Source organism: Echinops telfairi, unplaced genomic scaffold (genome assembly GCF_000313985.2).
Source record: "Echinops telfairi isolate 266 unplaced genomic scaffold, ASM31398v2 ScPeMD7_2565;HRSCAF=3150, whole genome shotgun sequence".
In the NCBI taxonomy this organism is placed as follows: domain Eukaryota; kingdom Metazoa; phylum Chordata; class Mammalia; order Afrosoricida; family Tenrecidae; genus Echinops; species Echinops telfairi.
In genome coordinates, this window is record NW_022106463.1 from 5,453,189 (window position 1) to 5,461,696 (window position 8,508).

Sequence of the window (8,508 nt, forward strand, 5' to 3'; positions counted from 1 at the left end):
GTTGTCGGGACAGACCGGTCGTCCCTGGAGAAGGACGGCGTGTCTTGTAGAGTGGAGGGAAGACTCCCAGCAACATGGAAGGACACAGCGGCCACAACCAGGAGCTCAAACAAGACAACAGTCCTGGAGCTGGCGCAGGACCGGGCAGGGCTGCATGGGGTGACTGGGGGTGAGAACAGATTGGACAGCATTGCTGACAGCACCAGACAGCCGCCCTTTCTCCCCAGAGAGGCTGGTGGGGGCATGAGTAACCCAACACTGAACCCGCCGTTAGGCTTCCTTGTCTAACCGCTGGGCCTCTTCTGAGAACCTCCTCCAATCCTTCTGGAACGATGAAGAAGTCAAACAAAATAAAGCAGGCACCAGACACGTGCCTCTCTGACACAGCCATAGGCCGCGGGGCTTGCACGGTTTTGTTACCTGTCGATCGGCAGTTCAAACTCACCCAGGGGATCTGAGGGGGAAAGGCCAGGCGATCTGCTCCTATGAAGATCGCAGCCAAGAAATTCCCAGGAGGCGGGGGGTACTATGGGGCCACGAGGGGATCGCTCTGGGGTTGCTAAGAGTTCAAGTTGACTCAAAGGCAGCGAACCACCAGAATCTTTTTCAGGAAGTAAGACCTTTCCAGATGTCTGCTAGCCTGCACAAGTACCAACATGGTCCACATGATCGACTTGCTCTCCCTTAGGTCCGGGTGACCTTACGACTTAGGCACCTTCTGTCTGCCTGTTTCCCAAGGTGTCCTGGTGGCACAGTGGTTAAGCACTCAACTGCTACCTGGAAGGTCAGCGGTCTGAACCCATCGGCTGCTCCAAGGGAGAAAGATGAGGCTGCCTGCTCCCCTCACGATTGAAAAGTCTCAGAAAGCCAACGGGGCAGCTCTATTCTGACCTGCAGTGTCGTTATGTTGTTGCTGTTGTTGTTGTGTGTCATCAACCAATGGGTTCCGACCCAATAGTTGCACACACAAAAATAACAAAATAGTGGCCAGCCCTGTGTCACCCTCTTAAGCCCACTGTGGCAGGCATTCCTTCCGACCCCTGGCGACCTTCTGCACCACAGAACGAAACTCCGCCCAGTCCTGCACCAGCCTCACAGCTGTTCCCAGGCCTGAGCCCATTGATGAAGCCCCTGTGTCCATCCGTCTCATCAACGGCCTTCCTCTTTTCACCACCCCTCCACTTCACCAGCCACGATGTCCTCTGGGGACTGGTCTCTCCTGACGACATGGTCAAAGTACGTGAGACGGAGTCTCGCCACCCTTGTCTGTAAGAAGCGTTCCGACTGTACTTCTTCCGAGACAGATGCGTTCGGTCTTTTGGCTGTCCGTGGGCCTTCCAGTCTTCGTCACCGGCCCTGCGATTCCAGTGCTGTGAGTCAGGGTCTTTAAGACTCTCTTCCTCGCATACAATGCCCCTCCACCCGACGGATGCACACCATCTTCTTGTCCTCATGTTCTAGTTCCAGAAAACATATTCTAACGTCTCAGGGGCTTACAAGGGGCTTCAGAAAGCTCATGGGAAATGCCCTTAGCTTTCCACTCCAATTTTCCCATGAATGTCTTGAAACCCCCGTGTATAAAATGTCAGCAATTAAAACTAGACACGCCGACAATACCATTCCGATAGTTCAGCTAATGTCTTGAAAAACCAATTGAGAGAGTCCTTTCTAGTTGACTCTCAAACGCATACTTCCCCCAAGTAGGGTGTGTGTGGTGGCTGCCATTGTTTGTCCAAGCATTGAGGGACTTTTAGAAGACCTGCGTCCCCCAAATCTGGACCCAGAGGGGACTCAAAATGTGTTGCCTGAATGAATGAACTGATGACATCATGCAGCTTAACTGTGGGAGTTACATAATCTGTTGTCAATTTGAGACTATTAAGAGTGAAAGGGTGGAGTTTACCCTTCAATCGGGTCACAGCTTGAAGACCTCATTTGGAGGCACTAAAGAGATATATAGCTTGCTGGAGGCTGGACACATTCTCATCCCTAGAAGGCATTCCTGCTGACCAGACACGTGGAGCTACGCTAGAGGCCTGGAGCTGGAGGAACCACGTAGAGACCTCTGCCAGCGCTGAGGTGTTTCCACCACCACTGGATCCACAAGACTTTCCGCCCCCTGGCCTGTGGTCTTTGTTCCTGCGTTTGACGTCATTGCCTATGGGCTAATATCGGAGTTATGGACTTGATCTGGACGGGGCTGGGATGTTTTCTTAATGTACAATTGCTCTTTGATATAAAGTTCTCTCTTACACACGAATGAGTGTTCATGAATTTGTTTCTCTAGTCCACCTGGACGAACACAGTAACCAAAGCCCTAAGGAAGAATCAGCGGATGGAGCGGGTCAGGCCTTGGCAGTTCTGTTATGCCAAGTTCCCAAAGGAGACATTAAGGATTTCGTCTAAACAGGTGTCCCTTTGATTTTCTCATGGAGAAAGGGCTGGAGAGGAGAGGGCTGGTAGGTGGACATGACCAGCTGTGAAGGAGAAGGGCTGGGTGGCCGGGGAAAGGTTCTCTGGGGGAAGCAGCTAGAAACGCCAGTCTTTGATCCAATGGTGTGTCCCTCCTCTCTTGCACTTCTTCCCCCTCGCACGGAGGTGGGAGCTGTGACCAGATGAGGAGTCACCTTAACTCGTGGGGACCCCATGAACAAGGAACAAAACACCCCCTTGGCCCCGTGCCAAACCCATGAGCTTAAGGCAGACCCCGGGGCTTCAGCTGGCTGATTTTCAGAAGCAGGGCACTAGGCTGCTCTTCCGAAACCTGTTCGGCATCACAGCAGCACGCAAGTCCCCCCTGATGGGCAGTGGTGTCCATGCATGAGGTGCATTACCCTGGAACTGTCCGTGTCTCCCTGGTGGAAAGCAAGAATTTGACCACAGAACCAGTGGCCCCAGTAGATGGTAACTGACCTCACTGATGTGCAACGAAGCCCCAAGATCCTGCTTTTAAATTCTCTCTTGCCCCCGCCTCCTGAACGTTTGTCCTGAGATCACACTCATATAGCACTGGGTAGGCCTTAGGAGCTTAAGGGTGTGTAGGGTGGCGTTCATCTGTGGGTGCGAGCTATACAAGCATCCCATTTCCTCAATTTGGGACAAATGTTGACTTTAGCCAGGACATGCCTTCTCACTTACAATGGGAGGTTACATTGAAATGCTTCACCATTCACCAACCACGCCACCTTCTCCCTGGCGCATGTCGCCCGGCGTTCTCTCTGACTTTGGCAGGATGTCTTTTGCACCCAGCATTTGGGGGCACAGCCTGACAAGAACTAAACAAGCCGTCATCCACGGTCCTGTCCTGGGACCACAGAGGAAGAAGGAGAGTCAGGAATAAGAAGAGGCGATGGAATGTGTGGCTAATTGCCTCCGTGAACTACTGCCCCCTTTTAGTATGAGACCAGAAGACTCGGATGGTGCCTGGCACCAGGACTGAGCAGTTTGATCAGATATACTGCGGGAAACCCTTGGTCAAAGGAGTGAATTATGCAGAACAGACTTTCAAATTCTCCTAGAATGCAGACTTACCAGAGCCATGAAGGCTGGAGGAGTCCTGAAACAATTACCCTGAGATAGTCTTGCCACCTTCAACTTTAACCCAAAAACGCCCCTGGGGATCTTTTTTAAATCAAGCAGCACGTTAGCTTAAATAGTAAAAACACCTGCCTTGCACAAGGGACTCCTTTCTACATCTGGGATCAAAATGACGAGATGGCGTCTACACAGATTAGACAGGGATCTGAGCGGGTTGTGAGTTTGTAGTATGCATTCCAACTCATAGGAGCCCTCTGGGAACGGCCCCTGTGTGTTCCTGAGACTGTAACGCTTTACAGAAGTAGAAAGCCTCATCTTTCTCCAGCAAGGGTCTCATGCCTTTGAAATGCTGACCCTGCGGTTAGGAACCCAGCATTACATTTGCCACCAGGGCTACCGGGGAGGGGGAGGGGGGGACGATTCAGGAAAAGAGACTGAGTGAAAATGGTTGTACAACTCCAAGGATGTGTCTGGCAAAACACCCCAATTCAATCATTTCAACATGTTCATTCAGTGTCAGGGAATCGGGGTACGTTTGACTGTGCGTATTTTTCAAGAAGAAAAAGAGGAAGAAGATTAACTAGCTGAAGCTGGGTGCCCAGACGTCTCAGCAGGCTGAATGCGGCTGTTTCCCAACTCAGCGTCCCTCCTTCCCCAGGAAGCATCAAGCCTGCCTGAAATGCCTTCCCGGCTTGGTTTACAAACCACTAAAATGACGAAGTCATTAATTCCCTTCATAAAGAAAAGGGTTTAATGGAGTTTGCAAGTACTCATTGGGAAAGCAGTTAAAACCCTCAAAGATCAAGAAAGCAATAAGGATCCCACATTGATGTGGTATGGGGGAGGGGGGCAGCTAGAAGCTTCCCCTTTATAGCTGAACCAAGTCTCCTGTTTTACATCAGAATCTTTATATCACTGCCTCATGCACCTGTTTATTTACTTTGTTCCTGTTCAGAACATGTAAGAATGTTGGGGAGACAGAGGGGTTGTCTTCCATCCATGCCCCTGTTTCTGGGGGAAGCTTTTGGTCAGAGGCAATTCTGGGGAACTACTTCTGGGGCAGCAGGGTACCGTGAGGAAGGAAGGGCTGAGAAGGGCAGGGGCTCATTCACAGGCCTGGAGTGGGTCTCAGGCCGATGTGCCCACAGCCCCAGGAATAGATGGTCCAGTTTTCCAAGTGCTCAGTTACTCCTGGAAATCCAGGTTTCAACCCTAGCACATGGAGCAAGCCCAGGCAGCCGGCTCTGGGGGCTGCAGGAGAACTGTTCCTGGTTGGGGCTCTGCTCCGCTGTGCTGTCAAAGGACCCCCCTCCTCAAGTCCCCAGCGAGACCCAACAAGGACACCTGATGACATCGGTGTAGATACCTTCTAAAGAAGGCTCAGTCTCAAGACGGTGATGAGAAAGCATGGCTCTCGCCGGGGGAGCAGCCAGGAGTTGCCGTGTGGGCAGGGAAGCCAGTGGCTTTCAGACAAGGGCCCCTAGCTCCCAACCCACTGCCATCGAGGCCATGCTGACTCAAAGCAAGCATGAGGGACAAAACCGAATGGCTCCTTAGGGTCTCTGTATGTTTTACTTGCAAAGACTTCCTCATCTTTCTCCTAGAGGGTTTGAACCACCGACCGTGTGGATAGCAGCCCAATGCATAACTCGCTGAACCACCAGAGCCTCCAGCCCTCCTGCTTCAAGATCTCCGAGAGGGCTATCCACAAATGAAGACCTTCCCCAGGTGCCAGCACGGCCATGACAACCACTGACAGAGACAGAATGTCTTTTTCATGTGGGGCTTTCAGTAAGGGGAAGAGACTGTCCCTGGGCCTCCCAGGAGGAAGGAGCCCCAAATTTCTAGCACTCCTGGGCTCCCATAGTGGTTCAAGGCTCACAAGCTTCCAAATATTGGACTCCCACAAAGAGGTAAACAAAAATCTTCACGACTGCTCCGATGAACAGCCTCGTGGCAAATGGAGAAAAGGTGGAAGTGGTCAAGGAGGTAGTTTTTCTGGGCTCCACAATCAATGGCCCGGGAAGCAGCCATCAGGAAATCAAGGGACACATTACACAGGGCAGATCTGCTACCCAAGACCCCTTTCAAGTGTTAAAGAGGAAAGCTGTCATTTTGAGGATCAAGGTGCCCCCGACCCAAGCCATGGTCTCTTTGATCCCCTCCTATGCCCGTGGAAGCTGGACACTGAATAAGGAAGGTTGGAGAAGAACCCATGTGTTTGAATTCCGGCACGGGGGAAGAATATTCAAAGTCCCGTGGACTCCCAAAGAACACAGAGATATTCTTAGAAGACGCATGGCCAGAATGTTCCTTAGAGGAAAGGGGGGTGAGGCTTGGGCTCACTTCAGACATGTTGGCAGGGGGGTTGGACGGGTGGCGGGGAACCAGTCCGTGGAGAAGGACACCGTGCTCGGTCAGGTGGAGGGACAGGGAAAGGCAGGAAGACCTCTGTGAGACGGAAGAGTATTTGGAGGTGGAGCCTGGAAAACCCTACTGGGCAGATCTACTGTGTCACATGAGGCCGCTCTGCGTGGGCATGACCCCTTGAGATGCCAACTTCCGTTGTGTGCAAAGCAGAAACCATCGTGGAACGGGAAGCTGGCAACATCCGGGAAGAAGAGAGCTCGGGCCAGCGCTCTGCCGTCTCCTACCTGTAACCAGCCCACCATCAGCCAAGGAGACACTGTCCAGCCTGGCGCCACCCCTGTGATCGGGGGCCGGCCTGACAGTCGTGTGACCCACTGGGTTTCCGTTGGCCGGTGTTCAGAGCCCGAGTGCCAGGCTTCCCTTCCTGGCCCACCTTGGTGTGGAGGTGCCACTGGAATCGAGAGCCACCAGAGCCACACCGAACCTGCATGTAGGCCCATCAGGCTAAGAACTGCACGTGAGGTGCCGCCGCCGGAACCGAACCCAGGTGCCCCACGTGGAAGGGAAGAGTTGTTCCGCTGAGCTGTCTACCCTCCAGCGCCCCCCCGGCAGGGGCTTCGTCTGCTCTTTCCTGCCCACACTGGGGACAGGACTGGACCCCACAGGCCTACATAACAGGCTTCTGTTTGGCCAGCCATCCTACCCGCCTGCTCTCGGCTCCCCAGGTGGAATGGAATATTTTAAATGTTTTAAACTCACTGCCAGTGAGTTGATTGCAACTCATGGTGACCCCATACAACAGGCTAGAACTGCCCCTGTCGATTTCGGAACCTGTTACTCTTTACAGGAGTAGAAAGCCTCATCTTTATGGGAGAGGAAAGCCTCATTCTTCCTCCCAAGGAGCAGTTGGTGGTTTCGAACCGCTGGCCTTGTGGTTCACAGCCCTGCGCTGAACCTCTAGGCCACCAGGGCTCCTGGAGTGGAAATAGCCGTGGTTAATTTTTTGAAGCACAAGCCCTGGTGTGTGAGCGACTCCTCCCATCAGGACGTTGAATGCTCTGTCGTGAGCAGCCAGCTTTGGCCTCCTGCCTGGCAGAGACTGACCGGTTGCAGGGTGCTGTGGTCTGTTCATTGTCTCAGGTGCAGAGCCTCACAGCGTGAGAAAGGGAAATACACACACACACACACACACACACACACACACACCCGGCAGCTCTGAGGGACAAAAAGGAGGCTGCCAGCTCCTGCAAAGATTCACAGCCTCAGGAATTCTGTAGATCAGGGGTGGGAACCATTTTTCTGCCAAGGGCCATTTGGATAAGTATAACATCACTCACGGGCCAGACAACATTATCCACTTAAAACCTAGCTGGCTCTGTCCCTGGTGGCGTAGCAGCTACACGCTGGGCTGCTAACCACAAGCTCCCCTGTCCCAAACCACCAGCCGCTCCACGGAAGAAAGACAGGGGGGCTTTGTACTCCCGTAAAGGGTGACAGTCTCGGCCACCCACCGGAACAGTTCTCCTCTGTCCTACAGGGTCGGCGACGACAGTGCGCTTGGTGTTTGGTGGATCTTGTGAAACGTTTTGTGAGCTTGTCCCTACGGGGATGGCCCGTCATGATCCAGAGACGTGGTGACGAAGCTTGCCCAGTCTTCCTCTGGACCTGTGTCTTGCTGAAGCGGCGTTTGGACAGACATACCCCGGGACTCTGCCTCCAGCTTCCTCTCCAAGGCCCATCCAGCGCCTTCGTGTCGGGCACGCTCCTCTCTGTGTGTGCATGTGTATGTATGTGTGCATGTGTGCATGCATGTGTGTGTGCATGTGTGTACACGTGCGTTCGTGCATGTGGGTATGTGTGTGTACATGTGCATATGTGTGTGTGTGCATTTGTGTGCGTGTGTGCACATGTGTATGCGTGCATTTGGATGTATGTGCATCTGTGTGCTCATGTGCGTGCGCATGTATGTGTGTGCATGTGTATGTGTGTATATGTTTGTGTGCACGTGGGTGTGTGCATCTGTGTGTTCATGTGTGTACGTGTATATGTTCATGCATGTGCATATGTTCGTGTGTGCATATGTTCATGTGTGTGCTTGTGTGTGTGTGTGTGCGCGTGTGTGCGCGTGCATGCATGTGTCTTTAGCGCTCAGATCCCTCAGAATTATTGCCCTGAAGCTGAAGCCAGCATCAGCTGTCTGGTCAGCTGTATCTGGGCCTCTTAACACCTACCTCTCTCAAGCTTCTATTGTAATGGCAATACTGGGGCTTTGGAAGGCGTGGGCCACTTCTCCAGGCCTCCCGAAATATCTGCAAAAGCTGCAAAGCCTGCCGGGGAGGCTGCACCCTCTTTCCAGATGCACAGTGGCCCCACGATGAGTGGGCTGGAACCCCGGATGCGTGAAAGCCGCCCTGGCCCTGCCCACCATGGAGTCGACCCCCTGCACTGTCTGGAGGACCCCCTCCTGGACAGAAGGCGAAACTCCTCAAGAAGATGGACGGCCACCTGACCAACCTCCTCAGGCGGGCCAGTCCCCAGGCAGAGCAGGGCGAGTATCTCACCCTCCAGCCACCTACTAGGGGCTCTCCTCCTCACCCTGCT